This window comes from Narcine bancroftii, chromosome 5 (genome assembly GCF_036971445.1).
Source record: "Narcine bancroftii isolate sNarBan1 chromosome 5, sNarBan1.hap1, whole genome shotgun sequence".
In the NCBI taxonomy this organism is placed as follows: Eukaryota; Metazoa; Chordata; class Chondrichthyes; order Torpediniformes; family Narcinidae; genus Narcine; species Narcine bancroftii.
Genome location: NC_091473.1, coordinates 253,540,834 through 253,565,630, shown reverse-complemented (window position 1 = coordinate 253,565,630; position 24,797 = coordinate 253,540,834). Strand labels below are relative to the sequence as shown.

General features: G+C 47.5%; 1 protein-coding gene across 6 annotated transcripts in view; it reads left to right on the top strand.

Annotated features, from left to right (window-relative positions):
* The first annotated feature begins 1,111 nt into the window (after positions 1 to 1,111).
* LOC138765221 (plasma membrane calcium-transporting ATPase 1-like) overlaps positions 1,112 to 24,797 on the top strand; it is a 249,628-nt gene continuing 225,942 nt past the window's right edge. For 3 of the 6 annotated variants that reach the window (XM_069942200.1, XM_069942199.1, XM_069942196.1), the window contains exon 1: positions 1,165 to 1,269. The gene's annotated coding sequence lies outside the window, so the exon portion shown is untranslated. Of the gene's footprint in view, positions 1,270 to 1,336; positions 1,712 to 24,797 lie in introns of those variants that run through there. The other 3 variants (XM_069942198.1, XM_069942201.1, XM_069942197.1) reach the window with 3 other exon arrangements.

The window sequence follows — 24,797 nt, the reverse complement described above, 5'->3', positions numbered from 1 at the left end:
CAACATCTCTGAGGTTCTGTCCTGGAACCTCCATGTCAATTCAGTCATAAAAAAGGCTCAGCAGCGGCTATACTTAGTGAGGTGTTTGAGGAGATTCGGAACGCCACCGAAGACTCTCGAAAACTTCCACAGGTGTACTGAGGAGCACATTCTGGCTGGTTGCATCACTGTCTGGTACTCTCAGGACGAGAATAAACTCCAGAGGGTTGTGAACTCAGCCTGTGACATCACAGGCACCAGACCTCACTCCATCGAGGACGTCTACATGAGGGGGTGTCTTAAAAAAGCAGCCCCCATCCTCAAAGACGCCCACCACCCAGGCCAAGCCCTCTTCATCATGAAAAAGGTCCAGGAGCCGGAAGACGAGCACCCAGCGGCACAAGGACATCGTCTTCCCCTCCGCCCTCAGATTCCTGAATCATCAATGAACCCCAGACACGGCCTCACTTGGACTTTTTCTTGCATTATTTTTATTTACTGTTGTTTGCCCTGTGACGCTGCCGCAAAAACAACGGATTTCGTGACTTGTTCACGACCACAAATCCTGATTCACAACTGGTGAACCTTGTCCTTTTTGTTTTTAAGTTGAATTTTACATCTATGATTCTGCATCTGCAATACAGTCGATGAATGACTTGCACAACCTCCAAAAGGAACACGTCGGCAACACCCAGCAGATCAGGCAGCATCTGCAGAGAGAGGAACATTGCTGGAGAATAAGCTTTAATTGAACATTTTGCCCAATGGGAAGCACAGTCATCGCGATCAATAACTTCAGCATGAACACATCAGACCGTGGCCACAATCCCACGCCTGAGTTAGGGTTTGACAAGGTTAAACTTCGTCAGAGTTTTGTCCACTGCAACTGGTCTCGACGCCGCAAGGCACACCGGGAGCTGTAGTCCGGGTCCGGCTCCGCGCTGTTGAGTCGACAGGAGGATAAACGACAACTCCCAGCTAACCTTTCGCGGCGCGCATGCCCAGTTCCCCCGCACTGTTGCAATAGCAATCCTTTGCTACTCAACCCAACTTGATCCAGTTGGGGCGACGCGATTGGTCGGATGGCACGGCGAGCCCGCCGCACTGCTTTCCTATTGGCTGGCCTACACGCCAATCCTCCCCTGACCATTGCCCTTTGGAGTTTCTCCGCTGGAAATTGGAGCTATAAATTAGGCAAAAGCGGCCGGAGCGGCGGCTGGTGAGGGATCGCCGTGAAGGGGGGGGGGGGGAGGGGAAGTGGCGCCGAGGGAGCGGCCCGTGGAGCGGGAGGTAAGGCCGGCCAATGGGGAGGGAAGGAGGCGGGGGTAGCGGGCTAGGTTGTGCGGCTGGCTCGGGCTGCGCTAAGTTGCGGGCGGAGGAGCGGAGCGGCTGGGCGGCCGGGGAGCTGCGGACAGCGGCTGGACACTCGCCCTCACACCCCACCCCCGCATGCTTGCAGAGAAGGGGGGGTGACCGATCCCGAGGCAAGGGCAGGGCAGAGGGGCCACCTTCCCCCGGTCCCGTCCCGGATCCCTCTTTCCCACCCCCCCCCCCCCCCCCCTTTTAGGAAGCTGCGGCAAGCACCGTTTTCCCCCCTCTTCAGGCCGGCAGAGCTGGGGGGGGGGGGGTTGTTTGTTGGGACAGTGCCGCCGCCTGTCACCAGTTGGCCGGGTACACAGGCGAAGGGGAAAGCCGGGCTGGTCCACGTCGCTGCCCGGGGCGCAGCGCAGGGGTAAGTGCTACTGCATTGAGACGTGGAGCGCAGAGGAGAGGTATTAAACCCCCCCTCCCCGGAGGCGGGGGCGGGGGCTTGCACTGGAGGGGCAATTCCCCCCCCCCCGGGGTGGGGGGCTGTCCCTGCCCCCTGGACCCGGGGTGGGGGGCTGTCCCTGCCCCCTGGACCCGGGGTGGGGGGCTGTCCCTGCCCCCTGGACCCGGGGTGGGGGGCTGTCCCTGCCCCCTGGACCCGGGGTGGGGGGCTGTCCCTGCCCCCTGGACCCGGGGTGGGGGGCTGTCCCTGCCCCCTGGACCCGGGGTGGGGGGCTGTCCCTGCCCCCTGGACCCGGGGTGGGGGGCTGTCCCTGCCCCCTGGACCCGGGGTGGGGGCTGTCCCTGCCCCTGGACCCGGGGTGGGGGGCTGTCCCTGCCCCCTGGACCCGGGGTGGGGGGCTGTCCCTGCCCCCTGGACCCGGGGTGGGGGGCTGTCCCTGCCCCCTGGACCCGGGGTGGGGGGCTGTCCCTGCCCCCTGGACCCGGGGTGGGGGGCTGTCCCTGGACTACACCCAGCCCCTCACTGTCAAGTCCCCCTCCCCCCTCAGTGTTGTCTCAGTTGGGGAACCTTCCCCCCCCCCCCCCCCCCAACTGCGATCCCCGTAACTGGATTGTCCACCTCCGCCACTTGGCAGCAGACGGTCGCTTTCAACCTTCCCATCTTTCTGAATATTGGATTCAGGTGGTTTTGCATTTAATTCCAGAAACGAGCAGGATTTTGGGTTTAAAAAGGAAAGATTTTCAGCCTTTGTGGCTCGAACTGTATCTGCAAGAACAACGCGTGGGTTTAACTGTGTTGCAAAGTCTAGTCATGTCGGTGGAGGCTGTTTGGGGCTTTTCCCCTCCATATTTCGCAGCTGTGCTGATCCTCATCGTTTGCTTCACGCTTTGCTGCGATTTCATCGACAGGCCAGTCGCGTGTCCTTGAATGTCGTGATCAGGTGCATTTGTCTGGACGATGCTGTCGGGCTTTGCACGTGTGTGTGTGTTTGAGGAGGCTTGGACCTCTGGTATTTCAAAGGGGGGGGGGGGGGTTGCCTCTCCCACCCAACCTGATGTGTGACCGTGTGGGAGTTCTCGCCTGGCTTTAACTTTTCATCCTTGGCTGGGCGACGCCGGGGTATCCGAGAGTGCAGCGAGAGAGAGAGAGAGAGAGAGGAAAGGGAGAGGGGGGGGAAAGGGAGGGAGAGGGGGGGGAAAGGGAGGGAGAGAGGGGGGAAAAGGAGGGAGAGAGGGGGGAAGGGAGGGAGAGAGGGGGAAAGGGAGGGAGAGAGGGGGGAAAGGGAGGGAGAGAGGGGGAAAGGGAGGGAGAGAGGGGGAAGGGGGGGAGAGAGGGGGAAGGGAGGGAGAGAGGGGAAGGGGGGGAGAGAGGGGGAAGGGGGGAGAGAGGGGGAAGGGGGGGAGAGAGGGGGAAGGGGGGGAGAGAGGGGGAAGGGGGGAGAGAGGGGGAAGGGGGGGAGAGAGGGGAAGGGGGGAGAGAGGGGAAGGGGGGGAGAGAGGGGGAAGGGGGGGAGAGAGGGGGAAGGGGGGGAGAGAGGGGGAAGGGGGGAGAGAGGGGGAAGGGGGGAGAGAGGGGGAAGGGGGGGAGAGAGGGGGAAGGGGGGAGAGAGGGGGAAGGGGGGAGAGAGGGGGAAGGGGGGGAGAGAGGGGGAAGGGGGGGAGAGAGGGGGAAGGGGGGGAGAGAGGGGGAAGGGGGGGAGAGAGGGGAAGGGGGGAGAGAGGGGGAAGGGGGGGAGAGAGGGGGAAGGGGGGGAGAGAGGGGAAGGGGGGGAGAGAGGGGGAAGGGGGGGAGAGAGGGGGAAGGGGGGGAGAGAGGGGGAAGGGGGGGAGAGAGGGGGAAGGGGGGGGAGAGAAGGTTGGATAGGGTTTCACCTGCCTGTGCGGTGTTGGTCGGACAGATTGTCCTCGTTTCTCTGCCAACCATGTTCACCCAAAGGAGCCCAAACGCCACCCTTCCAGGGTGAGACTCCCCTCCCTTCCTTCCTTCCTTCCCCAGGTGGTGGTGGGTGGTGGTTGGGGGGGGGGGGGTGTTTCTTTCCAATGCACCTGACGAGATGCAGGGCTGGATTTGAACGCCGAGTTGCTGTGCATTCTCTACAGCGGGGAGCTGGGAGAGAGAACCCGGGTTCTGGCCCCACCCAGGCACACAAAAGTGCCCACACTGCCCTTTTTGCCTGCGCTTGCCCCATGTACCTCTAAACCTATTCCACCCACATACCTGTCTGAAATGTCCTCTCTTCCCCCACCCCTTCTCGGTGTTCACGGTGACACTGACAATCCACTGCCTAATCAGTTGGGAAAGGATGTTACAAAAATACTGAAATGGGCCACCTCTGTTGGCAGGGTAACCTTCCCTGCTGACAATGGGCTCTCCAGCGTTGGAGGAGTTGAACCATCCTGCGTGGAGCATCTGAGAAGCTGATGGCTCATTGCACACCTTGACTCTCTGTTCAGCACGACGCAAGGTGGTGTGGGGTTTTGTCTGGGACTCATACCTGATGATCTTCGCCCCCCCCCCCCCCAAAAACCCTAGGATGTGGGCAGCTTGCATCATTTTCTACCTGAGATAATGCGTTGACTTGTGTCCAAGCACAGTAAATATTCAAAGTCATTAATGTTAGATGTGGGGATGATTAGAAGTGCACTGTGTTAACTGTTTAGACGCCAGTGCGGTGAGAGGAGACTGATTTCAGAGCATTCCCGAGAGGAAATGTTGCCACTACGAGATTTGTGGATAGGAGGGAGTTGGGGGGGGGGATGCTGGCCAAGTGTAGGCAAATGGGATTAGAATACTATGGTCTGGATGGGCAGAAGGTCCTGTTCTGGGCTCGATCACTCTCAGAAGTATTCTGACTGAGCTTTTCAAATTAAAATACTCGGCAGTCATTTTGTCTGTTGTATTTAAATTCTGTAGGTGGAAAAGTAAAAATGGCTTGACGTGTACATTGTGCACTGAAATTCTTGCTGCAGACGGACAAGTATTTATTTAAAAAATAGAATTTAAAAAGGACAATAAATACATCGATTATAAATAATCCTGGAAATCCTTGTGCAAGATGTCATGCAGACAGTCCTTTGGTGGTGTCGGATCAGTCCGTGATTAGTGTGATAAGGGGTCATTCAAGAGCCTGATGGCTGTTGGAAAAGAAACCTGGAGGTGCTGGGCTTTCTGGCTGAAGGGAGCAGTTGAGAAGAGGTTGCGACCAGGGTGATTGGGGGTTCTTTATGATCCTGGCTGCCATCTTGAGCCAGGACCTTGCTTAGAAGTCTGCAAGTGGGTGGGAGGTTGGAGCCTTTGATGGACTTGGCTACGTTTGCTACTCTCTGTGATCCTGAGCCCTTGAGTTTCCAATGCAGGCTGTGATGCAAGCAGTTGGTATACTTTCCACAACGCACCTGTATTGCATTTCAGGTTTCAAATACAGTATTGGTTAGCTTTTGTATCAACATTACACCACTATGAGTGTAAAACTATTATCATCTGGTCTGCATCTAGACGACAGAGTATATTAAATCGAGCTGAAAATTCTTTGTTTCCTGTTTGGATCCAACTGGAATCATTAATTTGATTGTAATTTTTTTTACATTATTTCCTGAGCTGAATAGCTAACAGTCTAAGCAGCCAAAAGTACTATAATTAGTTGATTTTTAAAATAATACAACTTAACCTTTTGCCTTTTATTGGAAATGGGAGAATGTAGAGTAGGAGAGGGAGGAATTTCATCATCCAGAGGCTGGAGAATCTGGGGAATTTGTTGCCATAGGCAGTTGTGGAGGCCGGGTCATTGGGTGTATTTAAGACAGATTGGCAGGTTCTTGATTAGCCAGGGCATCAAAGGTTATGGGGAGAAGGCCAGGTAGTGGGGCTAAGTGGGGAAACTGATCCGCTCATGATTGAGTGGTGGGGCAGTCTCGAGGGGCTCAATGTCCTATTTCTCCTCCTGTGTCTTGTGGTCTAAAGTTTATCCTTAAGAGCTTTGTTGTAACAGCTGATACCCATGGGGGTTGCTGTGGAAGTTAAGATCTTGGAGGAAATTTTAATCTGTTTCATTGGAACAAAACGAATCCAATATCCATCATCATTTATAATGACCAGAAATAAAACAAGCAGATAATGATCAAAGCTCTAACTTGTTTTAATGGCTTCTTTACTTGTATTTCTCAAGTGGACAAAAGAGGTTCACTTTGGCATTAAATCTATATACAATTTTCAATTTAGAATGTTGAGGGATCAACTTGTTCTGTTCTAGCTGCTCCTGTGGTTTCTTTCCCACAGGTGTCACTGTATAGCTTGAAGATGGCTGTCTGCCAGGCATGGTGCAGGGGTGTATGGGATTTGTCTGGGACTAATTCTCTGTTAGTCACCTACCTGGGATATGGCCTGTTTCCTTCATTTTCTACCTGAGGTTCACCATTTGAGAATCAAGATTTATTTATTCTCATGTAATAGTTCAAAACGTGTAATAATGACATAAAATTGCCTTCTGGCTGCTGTAAGGCAGAGTTACCATTAGTGTCACCCTGCGCCCCTGGCAGTACGAGAGAAAGAGCATGCTGAGTGTTCGTGGATTTGCCTTCAGCACTTCTGCAGCCGCACAGACTCCTGTTCCGTCCGTCGGCCACGCGAGCTCCAGATTCGAGCCTCACATGATCAGGAAGCCTCAAGCATCCGAGGCCCTTTGGGGGGGGGGGGGGTGGGAGGGTAGCTTCTTGCCCTCAGCACCCTTCATTTGACATTGTGTTCATCCCTTTGTTAGAAAATTAATTTGTGTTATTTTACTTGTTCACGTCACTCGTACTTCATGTCTGGACCAGACTGGGCGATTAAGACATTCCCTTCCCTCAGTAATATTAGTACATGGGTTGGGTCTTTGTGAAAATCTGGTGGTTTTTTTTAAAATTACAATTACTGAGAGTAGCTTTTAAATTGCATTTAATTTATTACATTTGGATTCTCCAGAAGCCTGGAACGATTTTAAACTTGTCTCTCTGACGCTGTTTTGGAACTGGGTGCTGGTCCAGTCAATTTATCGTTATGCTGCCTGCTGCCAACCCCATGTATTGGTGATGCTGTGCTTTCATACCACAGCTAGTCTGTGTTATTGAAGTGTATCCAGCTGTATTGCCTGTATACAATGATATACGTTGGGTTATCTGAGCTGCCATGTGCCTCTCACTTGTTTTATCCCATTAGTGGGGCTGCTTTGCCCACTGAGTAGATTTGGCCTAAAATAGAATGATGTGTGGCCTGTGCTTGAAACAAGATGAGCTCTTTAACTCTGCACTGCCCACTCTTTCGGTGCAAAGATCAAGGGGGATAGACAACAAATGTAGATCGGCTTTTTGAGGGTCGGTGAGGTACAAACTTGAGGACATGAGTGAAGGGTGAAAGGAGAAAAGTTTAGGGGGAACATCTTCACACAGAGAGTGGTGGGAGTGCAAAACAAGCTGCCAGCTGAAGGGGTGAATGCAGGCTCAAATTTTAACATGCAAGGAGAATCTCGACGGGTAGATGAATGGGAAAGGTATGGAGGGCTATGGACTGGGTCAGTGGGACAAGGCAGAATAGTAGTATGGTAGACAAGAGGGCCTGTTTCTGTGCTGTAACGTTCTATCTAAAGTCTGTGTCCGAGTGCTCAGGACTCTGCATTCTGCTCAAATTGGTACTTTCATATCAATCAAAGCAGGAGTTGACCACCCGGCCTATCGTGCCTGCTCTGGTATTCAACAAGGTCATGGTTGATCTGTCTGTGGACTCAGCTCCACCTACCTGCTTGTTCCCCATAAACCATGAATTTCCCTCTTCAAAATCTGCCTATCCATTCCTTAAATTTGTTCAATGAAGCATCCTCTACTGCTTCATTGGGCAGAGAATTCCACCACTCTCTGGGAGAAGCAATTCCTCCTTGTCTGTCTTAAATCTACTCCCTAGAATCTTGAGGTCATGTCTCACTTGCCAGTGGAAACAACCTCCCTGCTTCAGTCTTCTCTATTATATTCCCAATTCTTTTCATTTCCATATGATTTCCTTTCATTCTTCTAAACTCCAATATGGTCCCAAGCCACTCAGTCTCTCTTCGTAAGCTCATCCCCTCCTTTCTGGAGCCTTCCTGGTGAACCTCCTCTGCACTGCCTCCAAAGCCAAGATGTTTTCTTTTGAAGTAGAACTGTTGACTAAATCTTGGCTCTCGTTTGGAATAATTTTTTTGTTTGACTTTTGATTCTATAGAATCTTCCCACTGAAGTCTTTGTATCTGTTCTGTATGTGGCAAATAATTATCCGGAGAGGAAGGTGGGGAGAAATGACTGAGAGCATCAGTTGGAGTTGAGGATGTCCTGCATTGATCATGGAAGTTTGGCAGAAAGGGTTTGAAAGTTTGGAAACTAGGGGACGTGTCGGATAGTGGAGCAAAGTTTCCACAGTCTGATGCCTGGGATGGTAGGACTGACATTTGAAGATAGACGAGGAGAATGGAACTCGTTAGAGTTTAGAAGAATGAGAGGGAATCTCATGGAGATGACTTCTGACAGGACTAGACAGGAAGATGGTCCCTGATGATGGGAAATCCTGGGCAAGGGGGTCGCTGTTGAAGGATGAGGGCTGAAGTGCAGAGAAACTTCTTTGCGCGGACACCTGTTAACATGGGACTCCCTACCACAGAATGTTGTTGTGGCTGGTTCATTAGATATATTCCAAAGGGAGTTGGTTGTGGCTAAAGGAGAGACAGCAGGAATAGGGGACTGAAGTTGTATGGTGAGCCATGATAATGTTGAATGGTGGTGCAAGAGGAGGCCAATCAGCCCTATTTTCTATCCTTCTGCCCTAGGAGACCACAGAAATGTTGGGGGGGGGGGTCAAATCTATTTAAATGGGACTATCATTGCACAAAAACAAAGTAACTACAATTTATTTTGTTTGCGGCTCACTTGGGTTTAAGAAAGTTACTGCTTGGGGGAAAAATTTATTCTGCCATGTGAAAAGCACCTTCATTTGGCATGGAATGTCAGCATTTAATGGTCTGGCCTTCTCGGGGTGGGGGGGGGGCGGAGGAGGAGAGAGGAAGACAGCACATTTGAGTAAAGCCTCATTTTCTTTTCACCCCACAATAACATAAATACGCCTTTTATGTAGCCGGTATGATAGAAGAGGAGAAGAACCAACAACATGGCTACTTCACAGGAAAAGTGGGCCCATAAACTTTGAGCAGAATCCTATAGGGGATCAGAGCCTCAAAAAGGCAGAGAATGACTCCGTTAGAATCACACAGTGTGGAAACAGGGCCTTCGGCCCATCTTGCCCAGACAATTCCTGTCTGCGATTGGCCCTCTCAACCTATCCTAATTAACACAGTTAATTGGGGACTTAACAGAAATAAATTATTGGAAAGAATGTGTTATTGCGAAGGTGTCTCTTGGAGCGCAGAATCAGCAAGGACCCGCATGGTTTGGTCGAACCATGAATGGTTCTTGAGAATGCTTGTGATCTTTGGTTGCTAAATTCTTTTTAAAGTAACATGAGGATTATGATTGGTAGATAATTATAATATTTATTTGGAAGTAAAACGCAGAAGTCTGCAGACACCGTAAAAACTCTAAGCTGGAGAAACTCAGCAGGTCAAACGGTCAGTGTCCTTTATATAAATAACTGATGTTTCGGGTTTGAGCCCTTCATCAAGGTATGGAAAAATATCAATGGGCATCTGAATAAAAGGGTAATGGGGGGAGCATGGTTGCAAAGGCAGGAGGTGATAGGGGAGAAGGAAGGGAGAGGGAGTACAGCAGCGAGCAAGGGGAGGAGGGATGGCTGGGTGAATAGAGGGGGAAGGGGGTGGAGATCTGTCCGAGGGAAGGGAGGGGGAATGGAGGGCAGGTTAGCATAAACCAGGAAAGTCGACGTTAATGCCATCTGGCTGGAGAGGACCCAGACAGAAAATTGGGTGTTGTTCCTCCAGATGGTCTTGTTGGAAGAGTCCATGAACCTATGGACAGAGTGTGACGCAGAACTGAAATGGTTCGCTACTGGGAAGTGTCTATCACCTGGTGCTTTTATTTTTCTCTCATTGTGTGTTTGTTAAACTGTTGTGGTGTACAAATCCTATTCAGAATTTTGGTTTAGTTTTTCAAGGGTTGATTATGTTCGCTGCGTAGGTCAGTACTCTGCTTTGTTTTCTATTTCGCGGTCCTTTATTCCAGTCTATTTGTGAACATTCTGCTCACTTAGACAGTGAGGTAAGAAAATTAGTAGTTTGAAATTCACGGTGTTGTAATGAGGAACCCCATAATCTTGGTGAAGATGACTGGTTTTAGAACAGACACGATCTCATTGAATGGCAGAACCGGCGCAACAGATCCAATGGCCCATTTCTTATGATGTGGGGGTCTGGCGTGGAGTGTCAGGCGGAGACTTGTATTCAAAGAATTTCATTACAAAGCACAATTTGGGCTTGTATTCCTGTTAATTAGAAGGGATTATCAATGCTTTCAAGGTATCAGATCTAATGAGGTAGATGGGGAGAAGCTATTTCTGTTGGCTTTGGGAGTCCACAATGTGAATACAGTACGTGATTGACTTCTTCAAAGTTCAGATTTATCGTCAGTACATACATGACAATCAGGTACAACCCTATGATTCTTGTTCCTGTGGGCCAGGCAAAATTTCTACTTCCTGCTAACTGTTATTTAGTGAAGATGGAGAGAACAAGGATGGTAGAAATTGGGCTGTTGATGGGTCAATGGATCTTTATAAATGCTGACCATTTTTGGCCACCAGCATTGAGGGAAGTGGAGCAAAGATGGGGGTATTGTCTTGGCTCAGCCATGACCTATAGCTGAACCCACCTGGGGAATGGCATTGCATCCTTGTTCTTGAAGCCAAGCTCGAAGTTGGTGTGTTACCTTGTCAACTTCACACTTCCAGTAAGATTAGTGCAAGGATTGGGAGTGAGGATGGAATTGCCCCTTTCCAAGGCTTGGGTGTCTGATCAAGGAGATGAGCCAGTTGATGTCTATCATTTCTCTAGTGTGAACACTTTGAGCGATGATGACTTGTTTATCACTTTTCTTGGTTAACGAGCAACTCTGACAGATGGAAGAGAACAAAGAAATACTTGTTTGTAAATCCCAGGATGTGGTTGGAGAGGGGCAACCCTTGCAAGCTCCACCTGGCAACCTTGCGACTTGGATGCTTTGAGATAGTTGTAAAGCCATACACTGTCCTCCCCACACTCTGCTCTCTTGTTATTGCATTTGCTGCTGTACTTCAGTGTGGCTTGACTTTCCCGGATAGCCCACTCTTCACTGCCGCTTGGTGTTCACAGCAATAATCAATTCGGGGTCTTGTTGCTGTCAGTGTTTCTCCTGCAGTGCGCTGAATTTAATGGTGCATGTGGTTGTCCTGTAAGGCATGAAAGATGCTGTAGATTTGGGAGTTGTGTGTGGGAGACCCTGAGCCAAATTCTCGCAGCAGGGTCCTGCACTTGGATTGAATAAATAATTGTTTTGGATGTGGGCTGAGGAATGAATGTTGGCCAGCACCACTCCAGAGCTATTTTGCCAATGGATTCTGCCAAGTAGGTTTTGCCACCTTTTGTACATCCTATTGATTACAGAAGCCAACCTTTATTGTCCTTGTACGAAGCTTTGAGCAGTGCAAGGTCTTGTCATATTGGATAGCACGGATCAGGGTGGCAGATTGCTTCCTCCAGGGACACGTGAACTAGAAATGTTTGTATAGCTCTATTGGACTCATTATTTCCTTTGTCTGCTTCAGAATTATTGTCACGAACAAGTCATGAAACTCGTTGTTTTGCGGCAGCATCACAGGGCAAACATTCATCTAAACCACCTTACAGGAAGAACTAAAAATGGTGCTTGAAAAGTCAGTCAGGCAGTGCCTGTGGTTCATTGATCATTCAGGGATCTGATGGCAGCGGGGAAGAAGCTGTCTTTGTGCCACTGAGTGCTCGTCTTTCAACTCCTGTACCTCCTTCCCGATAGTAGCAGAGTGAAGAGGCCATGTCCTGGGTAGTGGGGGTCTTTGAGGATAATTTGCTTTCTTAAGACACTGCCTCTTGTAGATGTCCTCAATGGAGTGAAGTCTGGTGCCCGTGATGTCGTGGGCCGAGTTAACAATTCTTTGGAGTTTTTTTCCTCGTCCTGAGCGTTGGTCCCTCTGTACCAGACAGTGATGCAACCGGCCAGAATGTTCTCCACAGTACACCTGTAGAGATTGGAGTCTTTGGTGACATAAACAAATCTCCTCAAAGTATTGTCACTGGCGAGCCTTCTTTGTGATTGCATCGACATGGAGGCCCCAGGAAAGATCATTGCAGATGTTGAGACCCAGGAATTTGAAGTTCTTGACCCTTTCCACTAGTGAGCCCTCTGAGAATTGGATTGTGTTCTGATTTTCACCTGAAGTCCACAATCCTCTTTGGTTTTGCTAACATTGAGTGCAAGGTTGTTGGTGTGACACCACTCAGCGAGTTGATCTATCTCCCTTTATGCCTGCTGTGATTCTGCCGACGACTGTGATGTCATTGGCAAATTTGTAGTAGCATTGGAATAGTGTCTGGCCACACAGTCAGATGCTGCTTTCACCTGTCAGAATCAGGTTTATTATTACAAACATCTGTTAAGAAATTTGTTGGTTTTGGCAGCCTTGTTGTGCCTTGCAGATATGCAAATTGTAATAAATTACATTTCATAAATGTACATAGAGAAAATAAATTGGTGCAAGAGAAAAGTGAGGTAGACTTCGTAGTTCATTGTCTATTCAGAAATCTGATGGCAGAGCGGTGAGGCTCCTGGACCTCCTTCCCTATGGTAGCAGTGTGAAGAGGGCATGGCCTGGGTGGTGGGGGTCCTTGAGGATGGAGGCTGCTTTCTTGAGACACTGCCTCTTGTAGATGTCCTCGATGGAGTGAAGACTGATGCCCATGACAGTGCTGGCTGAGTTCGCAACTCTCTAGCCTTTTTGCTGTCCTGTGCATTGACACTCTGTAACCCTAACCCTAACCCTAAAGGTACAAGGACTGCCTAAAGAAATCTCTTGGTGCCTGCCACATTGACCACCGCCAGTGGGCTGATAACGCCTCAAACCGTGCATCTTGGCGCCTCACAGTTTGGCGGGCAGCAACCTCCTTTGAAGAAGACCGCAGAGCCCACCTCACTGACAAAAGGCAAAGGAGGAAAAACCCAACACCCAACCCCAACCCACCAATTTTCCCCTGCAGCCGCTGCAACCGTGTCTGCCTGTCCCGCATTGGACTTGTCAGCCACAAACGAGCCTGCAGCTGACGTGGACTTTTTACCCCCTCCATAATACTTCGTCCGCGAAGCCAAGCCAAAGAAAGGCATTGACACTCTGTACCAGACAGCGATGCAACCAGTCCTCTAACTGTTTGTCATCCTTCACCCTTTCTCACTCTACCTGTCACATACTAACCACCACTCCCCTCTTGAATACAGTCTTAGCTCTTGCTCTTGAAGCAGGGTTTTGACCCAAAACCTGTTTCCCTCCGTGGATGCCTCCTCACCTGCTGAGTTCCTCCAGCAGTTTTTGCTCTGGATTTCAGCTTCTGCAGTCTCTTGTGTCTCTATTTTTTCCTCCCACTTCTCGTAGGTTATTGATGTGAAGCGTTAACTGTTTCACTCTTCACAGATGCTGTCTGACCTGCTGGCATTTTTAGTTGGATTTCCAACGTTTGCAGTTTTTGCTTGTGTAGCCCTCATTGGAGAATCCTGTGCATGTTTATCTCAACCGGAGTAAATTCCAGGAATGTGATTCCATAATTGGGCAAACAACTGACCCTTTTGACCATCACCGTGTGTTCTGCTTTTTGGATATTTTTCACTCTTTAACTTTAATATCCTGTAAGAACAAAGCTGTTTATTTAACAGGTGGTCCCCTTTCAACTGCATTGCATTAACATCAACTTCTCCTGTTTCTGTTAGCCCCCACCTTCATCTATCTCTATTTCTCTTTTTCCCCAGCTGTCTCACTCCCTCTCTCCTGTACCCGCTCTCCTTTTCCTCAGCTCTGCCTCCCCGATTAATTCTCACCTTTCCTCGCTCCTGTCCATGCCCAGTTAACACCTTTTGTCTGTTGCCCTGTACTCCTCCCCCTGCCCATTCTTCCCTTCCATTCAACCTTTTAATTCAGATGCCTACCTGCTTTTTACTCTTGCCTTGAGGAAGGGCTCAGGACTGAAACATTGGTTGTAGATCTTGACCTCCTGTGGACGCTGCAAGACCTCCTGAGATCCTCCAGCATTTCCATGTTTTTGCTACAATCACAGCATCTGCAGACTTCTGTACTTCACTCATGTTAAGGAGATCTCTTATCTAACAGTCATAAAACATCAGAGCACAGAATCCGGCCCCTTCAGCCCTTCTAATCTGTGCCAAACCATTTTTATTTTTGCCTAGTCCCACTGATCTGCATCCAGTCCAGATCCCTCCAAACCCCTTCCATCCATGTACCTGTCCAAATTCTTCTTAAATGTTAAAGTTCAGCTGGCAGCTCATTCCACACTCCCACCACTTTGTGTGAAGTTCCCCCTCATGTTTTCCCCCTAAACTTTTCCCCTTTCACCCTTGACCCATGTCCTCTGGTTTGCATCTTACCTCCCCTCAGTGGAAAAAGCCTATCTACATTTACTCTGTCGATCCACTCATCATTTTAAATACCTCTCTCACATCTCCCCTCATTCTTCTATGTTCCAGAGAATAAAGTACTATCTGGTTTAACCTTTCCCTGTAACTTGGTTCCTGAAGTCTGGGCAACATCTTAGTCAATCTTCTCTGCATACTCTCTATCTTATTGATATCTTTGAGATACAGTACTACGTCATTGATGTGCTCTTCCTTACCGCTAGAGTCTGGTTATTAAAATGTTGCTGGTTGCACACAGTTCGATCTGTAACCTTGTACTGATGGAAAATGCACGAGAATTGAGGACATTTACGTAGCTCTAGGCAATGATAGCATTTGAGTACATTTGCCAGAAGGAAAATGAAATTATTTTTGCTGTCATAGCTTGGAAGTGAAAGCATTATCTTGTGTGTTACCCAGTGCACATCTTAATGGTTCTATCTTGCTTCCAAAATACTCCAAGGTACTGGCATTTGGTGGAGATTTTTTTTCATGACGCAGTTTAACTCCGGCTGGTTTTTTGAATTGTCATGGGCTATGTTTGGTACTGTTGGGATTTTGGAATGACAACAGTTGTGAGCATCTGACACCTTGTGCATGGTTGCTCTGGTTCCACTGCACTCGATGTTAAAATGTTGTCTGCTATTTCCATCCCCAAATTACGCAAGGTTATCATGATGCACCGCAGCAAAGCTGCGTGCACGCGCGCGCACAGAGTGTTTGAATTTGTGAAGCCATTGGAGATGGTGCTGGGACCTGTAGCATTGGCATTCGAGTTGTGTAAGCAGCGAATCTCTGTCCTGGTCTTTTTTAAAAATCTGGGACTTGTGCAGCAAGTGAAGCTCTTGTTATTGCTTGTTAAGTCATGTGGATCAATTCACGTTTGTTTGTCATCTAATTGTACCTGTAGAACCCAACGAAATGATGCAGAACAGTGCATAACGCACATGTATAGATGACACAAACGACAGATGCACAGTACAGAGATTAATGTGTTCTTGATTAGCCAGTGCATCAAATGTTATGGGGAGAAGGCCGGGCAGTGGGGCTAAGTGAGAAAATGGATCAGCTCATGACTGAATAGCGGAGCAGACTCGATGGGCTGAATGGCATATTTTGGCTCTTGTGTCTGTATTAAAATAAAATTAATAAACTGGAGAGTCATGGAGTTGTTAGCAGTTCGGCAATCTCACTGCCTGTGGGAAGAAGTTGTTCCTCAGCTGGTGGTGCTGCTCCGATACTTCTGTACCTCTTTCTCTGGGGGTAGTTGGAAGATGCTATGTGCAGGGTGGTAGGGTTCTCACTGATTTTTGCATGAAGCAACAATCTCAGTAAGTAACATGGATGGGGAAGGGAGACCCCAGTGATCCCCTCTGCTGCTTTCATGGTCCTTGTGGATTGACCTCCGATCTGGCGCTCTACACCAAATTACATTGTGATGCAGCCAACCAGGATGGTGGCTGGTTGCCTTTTTTTGCATCTGCCTTCGAAGGAAGTGCCGTTACAGTGACGCCTTCCTGACAAGTGAGGAGTTGGTGTGTCCAGGATAGGTCATTTGTTAAGTGAACTCCAAGGAACTTCATGCTCTCCACTCCCTTCACTATGAAATGCTTAAGGTACCAGGAATGAAGGGCCCAGGCCCTAAACATTGGTTACCCTTTACTTTCTGTGGCGGCTGCGTAGACCAGCATTTTTGTGTATTGCACTTTCCCCCAGCATCTTCAGACTTTGTTTCACTTCATACAGCACAAACATGGGCTCCTCGGTGCTCGCTGAATATTAAGAACCCATCTACACTACTCCCATTTGGCAACACTTGGTCCATAGTTTGTCACATCTTGGTCATTCAAGTCCTCATCTAGATTTTGGCCAAAATTTTGCCTCCGCGGCTTCTCAGACACCGCACTCCACATCAGAACCACTCTCCGTCTGCAGAATCTTCCCTGTCGAAATCTACTCTTGGAGTCCGAGACACCTCTGCCAAGAGGAACAATGTTCTTCACCATCTCATAATTTTGTATTCCACGTGTAGATGCTGTCTCTGATCCAAGGAAAACTAATCCGGTCTCTCCTTGTCCCAGATAACATTGTGGTTAACCTACTATCTCCAGTGTTATCCACATTTTCTCTCTCTTCTGTGGTAACCAGAGCTGTGCTCTGTATTCTCGCTATGGTTTAACCAAAGCCTTGTAAGGTTGTACCAAGGTCTCAAGACTCCTGTAGTCCATACACAGACTATTGAAGGCAACCATCCTTTGTCTTTGTGCCATCCTCTCTACCTATGCTGCCACCTTCAGGGATTGTTGGACATCAAGGTTCCTTGGTCTTCAATACTTCCTGGGGCCCTATCATTAATGATACATGTTCTGCCCACAAACTCTAAAGTGAGTGCCAGACAACTTTGGTGGGCGGTGGGGGGGAGGAAATTATCATTCACAATACAGAGTGGGCCCAATTCTGTTGTGCAACCAGAAGATTTGGTTGGATTATATAAATGGAATGAACCAATCATGGTCTCTCTGAAAAGGGAAGATTTTTTTTTAATGGCTCTGCCTTCAGCAGGCGAGACTTTGAGCTCCAGAATCTTCCCTTGTAAAATAGGCTAAAGCCCACTTTAGGGTGGCAGGGTTAGTACAGCAACGCCATTACAGTGCAAGCGACTTGGGTTCGAATCCAGCTCTGTTTGTACGTTGTCTGTCGGTTTTCCTCTGGTTTCCTGGGGGAGGGGATTGTAGGTTAATTAGGGTACTGTGTTGCATATTTAAATTAAGCAAACCCTTTGTCATCTAGCACCCAAATATGAGCTTGGTGTCGATCTTTGTCCATTTGTGATCCTCTGCTCTGACAAGCATGACTACAAAGTTAAACGTTAATGTTGTTTGGTGTGTAGAAGGAAGAGAAAATTAAGTGCTTCCAGTTGTTAACTGTTGTCTGTTTCTGAAGTTTCCATGGATGAAAAATAACTTCCTTTCTCTGTACTTTTGATAAATTATTGTGCAACTTCAGATGCAAAAGGTCATGACGAGGACCTAACAGACAGGAGATAGCCACTGAATATTTGTTTTTTCCACCGAGTGATATCCTGATGTCTGGATTTTTCTCATTGTTAAATGGCCCATAAGCAGTTGGTGCTGAACTGGTGCCTTCATCTCTGATATGGGGTGAAGATGCTCCCGTGGCCCTGTGGCGGAGGGAGTTCCACAATTCACACCCAGTCATGACCAGTGCTGTTACCAAGTCGGTCACTGGCACCAACATCTCATCCACTTAACGCTTCGAAGTCGGGCACTGCCTCGAAGGCATGAAGGATCCCCGTCACCCTAGTCACAACCTCTTCTCACTGCTCCCTTCAGCCAGATGGTACAGAAGCCTGAGGACCAGCACCTCCAGGTTCAAGAGTAGTTTTACCCAGCAGCCATCAGACTCTTGAATCTCCCCGTGCAACCCTATCTATAAACCTGGATAGGAAAAGATCCGTCTGCATGACCATATTTCCAGCAATACTTTGTCTTTTGGATCTGCTGGTCTGCCCAAGTCCAACGTGTACCAGAACTGCCACATCTGAAAGAATTTGACTGTGAACAGCACAGAATGTAAAAATAATTGCTTCTGATAATGGCAGGGAATGGGTGAGCTGAACCTTGACACTTGATTGCAGGATTCCACTCTTGTACTCTTGAAAAGAAGTTGTGCTAGCTCCAAGAAAACGGCACCATTGTTTTTAAAAAGCGATTCAATTAACTGAATGCTGTAGAACCTGTGCTCTGACCATTGAGGCCAGATTATTGTTGGATACGTAAGTACAATGTAGATTCTCCACAATTCTTGCTTGTTTCAGCCACACAGGCAGAAAATATACACCAACAACAGTAGTTAAATTAAATGAATGCAATATAACCACATGGAGAAAGAGATGATAAATGTAGAAGGATGGCTAAATAGTCACCATTGCATTTTTAATTTTTTTTTAAAATTTAGACATACAGCACGGTTACAGGCCATTTCAGCCCATGAGTCCGTGCTGCCCAATTAACCTACAACCCACCGGTACGTTTCAAATGAAGGGAGGAAACTGCCGCCACCACAGATGTGGGGAAAACGTGCAGACTCCTTACAGTGTGGGTCTCAATCACTGGTGCTGTAAAGCGTTACGCGCTAACCGCTAGGCCAACAGAGCTACCCTCTTCTGCAACTGCGGCCTATTTTAAAAAAAAATAATAATCCTTCAACATTGCAGACAGGTCTTTTGGTGGTGCTGGGGTAGTTTATGGTTATGGGGAGGTTCATGAGCCTGATAAACTATTCTTGAATCTAGAGGTGCTGGTTTTCAAGCTTTTGATTGAAGAGTGTTGTGACCAGGGTGGCTGGTTGCTTTATGACATTGGCTGCCTTCCTGAGCTAGCTCCTTGTGTTAGAGGTCTTCCTAGAAGACCACCACAGCACAGTACAGGACCTTGGTGATGTGATTTTTTTTTATATAAATAAAAAGTACTAAACCCTCCCTACCCTGTAACCCTCTACCATCTATGTACTTGTCTAAGAATCTCTTAAATGCCCCTAATGTTTCAGCCTCCCACCATCCCTGGCCAGACATTCCAGGCCTTCACATTTTTTTTTATATATTTTTAAAAAAACATACCCATGATATCTCCCCTAAACTTTTCTCTTCATTTTGTACAGTTGCCCTCTGATATTTGCTATACCTGCCCTGGGAAATGGGTGCTGGCTGTCCACCCTGTCTATGCCTGTCAGAATCTTGTAGACCTCTAAATCTTCTAACCTCTATGTTCCAAAGAGACCAGTCCCAGCTCTACTAACCTTTTTCTTATCAGACTTATTTTCCAATCCAAGCAACATCCTGGCAAAATAAAAACAGGAAAATCTGCAGACACCATGGTTGAAGTAAAAACACAAAGGCGGAGAAACTCTGTGTCCTTTATGTAGCAACGATAAAAATACCTTGAGGAAAGGCACAAGCCTGAAATGTTAGTTATGTATTTTTACCTTTTTTATACAAAGAACACATCTTAACCTGCTAAGTTTCTCCAGCTGTATGTTTTAATATTCTGGTAAATCTCCTCTGCATCCTCTCCATGGCTTCCACATCCTTCCTATACTGAGGTGAGCAGAATTGAACACAATACTCCAAGTCCAGTCTCACCAGAGATTTGTAGTGTTTCAACATGACCTCTCAACTCTTGAACTCAATCCCCCATTAATGAAGCCCAACATTCCATAGACCTTAACTATCCTATCAACCTGCGTGGTGACCTTGGATGGACAGCAAGTCAATGCCCGTGATGGACCTGGCATGGTTTGCCACTTGCTGCGAACTTGTGGGAACATTGTGAAGAAGAGAGTAGTACCAGTAAAGTTGGTGATGTAATGGAGCCACTGCAACTTGTATTTCATTGAATTTTCATTTGTTGTTGAAGTGCAGGAAGGCAGGGACGATGAGGTCCTTTCATGAAGTATCGGAACGTCAGTGATCTATCTCTCAACAGCTGTTAACATGGGGAAGTGATGGGCATTAACAGCTTGAATCTGACGTGAACATGTCAACTTCCTGAACAGTAGACCTTGGCTTTAAACTGGCTTCATACTTCATGATTACACTAAATTAACTCCTTATTCCCTTGAAAACAATATTTGAGCTGGGGCAATAGGCAATACTGCAGAGTGTATAAAGCAACTGGATTGGATTGTCCATGCAGACCTGATGTCACACTTTGAAACAGATGCAATCTAATCCCTTTCATAAGCTGAGTCGGGGATTTTATCTTTAAGATTAAAATTTACAAGCAAAAATTAATTCAATTCAAAAATTTTAATGACATTGGAACAGAAACCAATCTAATTGATGCCCTGCTTTTAATTTGATCACATCAGTTTTTATTGGAAGGTGATGGAGTTCATCCATTCTCAACAGGGGCACATAGCACATTTAAGTAAAGCCTTGTTTTCTTTTCACCTCGTGTAACACAAATCTTTTTGTGTAGTCGGTCGGAGAGGTATATGGAGGAAATGATCTAAAACTTGAATGCTTCACAGTCCAAGGGAGGGGGAGGGGCCATAGCCCCCCCCCCCACCCCAAATTTGAAATAGCAGGTGTGAAGGACCTGTCTCTGCCGACATTGAGATTGTAGTAAAAGCACAGAAATGTTGGAAGAACTCAGCTGGTCTTGCAAAGTCCATAGGAGGTAAAGAGATATTAACCAGCGTTTCGGGCCTGAGCCCTTCAAGGTACAGAAGAAGCAAAAAGCTTTAATCACAGCATCTGCAGACTTCAATGTTTCTCTCCAGAACTAAAAAGCAGACACCTTAATTAGGGATAAGAGAGAAAGAGGGGGAAGAATGGGGGGGGGGAGAAGGAGAGGAATCCATGCCAACTTCCAAAAGGTTTTAATTAGATAATGATGAAGGGAAAGGTGAGAATTATTTTTTCTCTGTAAAAAGACTGAGGGAAGAGACAGTAAACAAGAGGGAAGGGGGTGGGGGGGGGGGCCTTGATGGAAACTGGAGGTCGATGATGATGTCCTCCAGCTGGAGGGTGCCCAGATGGAAGATGAGGTGTTGTTCCTTCAATTGGCCAGTGGAGATTCCAATTAGAAAAGTATCTAGTTTGTCACGATTTCCATCAAATGATTAACAGGGTTATAATGAGTTAGTGGTGAAATCTGTCGTTCACATTGATGTGATTCGTTCACTGGGGTAAAGATCCAGTGGTAACTATTTGATTGATTGCTGGAGATTTTCAATTCTGCCAGTTAAATAATCTTGAATAAAAAGCTGCTATCAATAACGGTGGCCACGGAACTGTAGATGTGAAATAGACAAATGTAAGTAATATCACCAATTGACTTCAGAAGAAACGGGAGTGACATTCATGCATATATAATCCAAGTCCGGGGGGGACGGGGACTGAGGTAAATTTTTTTTAAGAGGGGGAGTCGCAATCAAAGGGACTCCTTTTTTAAAAAAAAAACACATTGATGACTGTTTTCCCTTGAACATTGTCCATGGAACAGACCAGGAGTGTGAAAGACTCAAGGGCACAAAGCAGTTGATTGGCTCCTGATCCCTAACCATTCCCTCTCGTCACAGTTGAACAGTGCGGCTCAATGTCTGTCATCGACCCCGTGCCCTGTAGTTACTGGCTGAGGCTATTTTGAGTCCAAAAGTCCATGATTTCCTCCACCAAGGAGGACTTTGAATGTCTCCGTCAGGCTATTCCGATCCTCTTGCATTAAAGACCAGTGAATTTGCACCTGAATTGTTGATTGTCATGCAGACTGATGTGCAGTGAAAATCTGTTTTGTGTGCTAGCAATTCAAGTCCATCCATACTAGAGTTCAGCAGGTAGTGGAAAATAAAATTACAGTAGTTTGACAGAATATTGAGTTTAGCAATGGTAAGTAAGACTGATGAATTGTTGGTTTTATTACCATGTGCTGAAATACAGTGAACAGCTTTGTTTTGCATGCTATTTAGCCCATCCAACCTTTGGTGCAGGAAGAGCAAACAAACATTGGCCAGTTACAATAGTCGTGGACAGTGTTTGGCAGATTAACCAGAAGTTCCCAAAAAATGGGGGTCGGGGGGTGGGGGAAGAATCAGTAACATATCTGGATTCTCAGGTGGATATGTTCAAATTTCAGATTTATTGTCAGAGTACATACATGACAACCCTGAGATTCTTTTTCCTGTGGGCCAGGCAGAATTTCTACTTATCGGTGATGCAAAAAATTGTACTCAAAAATGTGCGTATACAAAAGAGAAATGTAAACGAGCAAGTACAGAGTAATAATGTGAAAGCTCGTTACTGTTACACAATCAAACCCTTATTTTGTTTCCAGTTGAAAATCGTCAAGGTCCTGCTTGGACTTGGATCCATGGAATTAATTATTCACCTGTTCTCCTCTTCCAGTCTTTGGGGATTTTTGGAGTTGCTTTGCTGGTTCCTAATTTTAGCTTTCTTCAAAGCTGTTGTCATTGCAGGGTGATCTTTGCCCTTTTACACATGCCTGACATGTTAAAGACTGGGGTAGGACAGGAAACCTTATAGAAAACAATCCCACATATGGCCACTACATTGGTGTGATGAATACTTGACGATTGAGTCAGAAAGTTGTGGGGTCTGGAGCTGCTCCAGAGATGTGAGCTCGCAAAACTGCCTCTCTTAATACTGCTTCAGATCAGTTCTACTTGGGGAGCCCTTGAGTCTTTCCTTGACCAATGAAGTTCCCCTGATGAGAGCAGGGAATCTCCCCAGCTGCCACAGTAACTGGTGATCCCTCGACATGTGTCATAAGGAAAGAACAACTGGTGATTTATAACTTTGAGGCTGTACTTTCATTTCACTAGTGACAACCCTTCAGAAAATTATTTGTGTGTGGTTTAAAAAATACCTTGGGGGGGGGGGGTAGGGAATCTAGGAGTCATGGGCAGTTAGAATTTTCTGTTGTTGTCACATGCACCGAGATGCATACGAGGTTTTATTTTGCCTGCCGTTCAAAGGCCGACTCCGGTGCAGTCTTACAGAAAGGAAACTAGAATAAAAGGATAGGGGCCCTTCAGAGATGGTGAATACCTAGGCCACCCATTCTCAAACTTTGGCTGTGGCCTCTTTGCTCAGAATTTATGGGCCCCCTTCCCCGTGAAGTAGTCAAGTTTAGTTGGTGATACACTATCAATTACTCAAAAGACTTGTTGAGAAACCAATGGGCTTTTATTCACTAAAGATCAAAGGCTTGTCTGTACTGCTCATCTGTCCTCCACTGAGGAGGGGGCTGTGGAACAGTGACTTTTGTGCAGGAGCCTGTTGGAGGGGCCATGGGTACAGCCAATGCATGTGCCTGACCAGGCAAATGCATTCAACAGTGGTTTACCGCAGTTGATTTTTTCCATACTTTTACTGAGTACATAAAAGAACTGATTTCAATTTGTGTCCACACCCCCCTTAAATATGTTGTAGCCCCCAGGGATGTCATGTGGCCCTCGCTGAGAATGGCTGCTCGTGACCACACCACCACCTCAGCTCCTATCTCTAGCTCTACCGTAGCACTGCTATGTGTTCTCTCATGTTCAGCAAAGGAGAGGGGGATTGGGACACCAAGCCCGAGCCTCCGTGTCCAGCTGCGAGCTCTTCGTGGCGTCCCTGGTGCTGGTTTTCCTTGAAACCACATGGCCCTTTTACTATTTGGGAGTCTGATAATAGCAGGGAAGAATCTGATGGTGTGTGATCGAACATAAGTGAATCTTCTTCCTTGATGGAGGGAGAAGAGAGCGTGGCTGGAGTTTCCCATCTTGCATTTGTAGAAGAAACCTTGTTTGACCATCTCAACCAATTTTCACGCTTCAAATAGACAGTGGGAGGGTATTCATTTTAAATGTAGCCTGGTGACAGGCCCTCTCAGCCCGTACTGCCCAATTGACCCACAATTCCCGGTACATTTTGAAGGGTGGGATGAAACTGAAGCCACAGGGACGGGGCGGAGGCGGGTGGGAAGAGAGGAACCCACACAGACACAGGGAGAACGTACAAACTCCCTGGAGACAATGCGGGATTCAAATCCCCATCCCTCCTTGTGTGGTTTGCGTGATTTCTTTAAATGCCTGCTACCTTAAACGGTTGAAAACTTTGCTCATCAGTACTGTACGGCACCAATCTGCTAGGCAGCAATGTTAGCGCGACACTAGAACAGCGACACTAGAACAGCGACACTAGAACAGCGACACTAGAACAGCGACACTAGAACAGCGACACTAGAACAGCGACACTAGAACAGCGACACTAGAACAGCGACACTAGAACAGCGACACTAGAACAGCGACACTAGAACAGCGACACTAGAACAGCGACACTAGAACAGCGACACTAGAACAGCGACACTAGAACAGCGACACTAGAACAGCGACACTAGAACAGCGACACTAGAACAGCGACACTAGAACAGCGACACTAGAACAGCGACACTAGAACAGCGACACTAGAACAGCGACACTAGAACAGCGACACTAGAACAGCGACACTAGAACAGCGACACTAGAACAGCGACACTAGAACAGCGACACTAGAACAGCGACACTAGAACAGCGACACTAGAACAGCGACACTAGAACAGCGACACTAGAACAGCGACACTAGAACAGCGACACTAGAACAGCGACACTAGAACAGCGACACTAGAACAGCGACACTAGAACAGCGACACTAGAACAGCGACACTAGAACAGCGACACTAGAACAGCGACACTAGAACAGCGACACTAGAACAGCGACACTAGAACAGCGACACTAGAACAGCGACACTAGAACAGCGACACTAGAACAGCGACACTAGAACAGCGACACTAGAACAGCGACACTAGAACAGCGACACTAGAACAGCGAC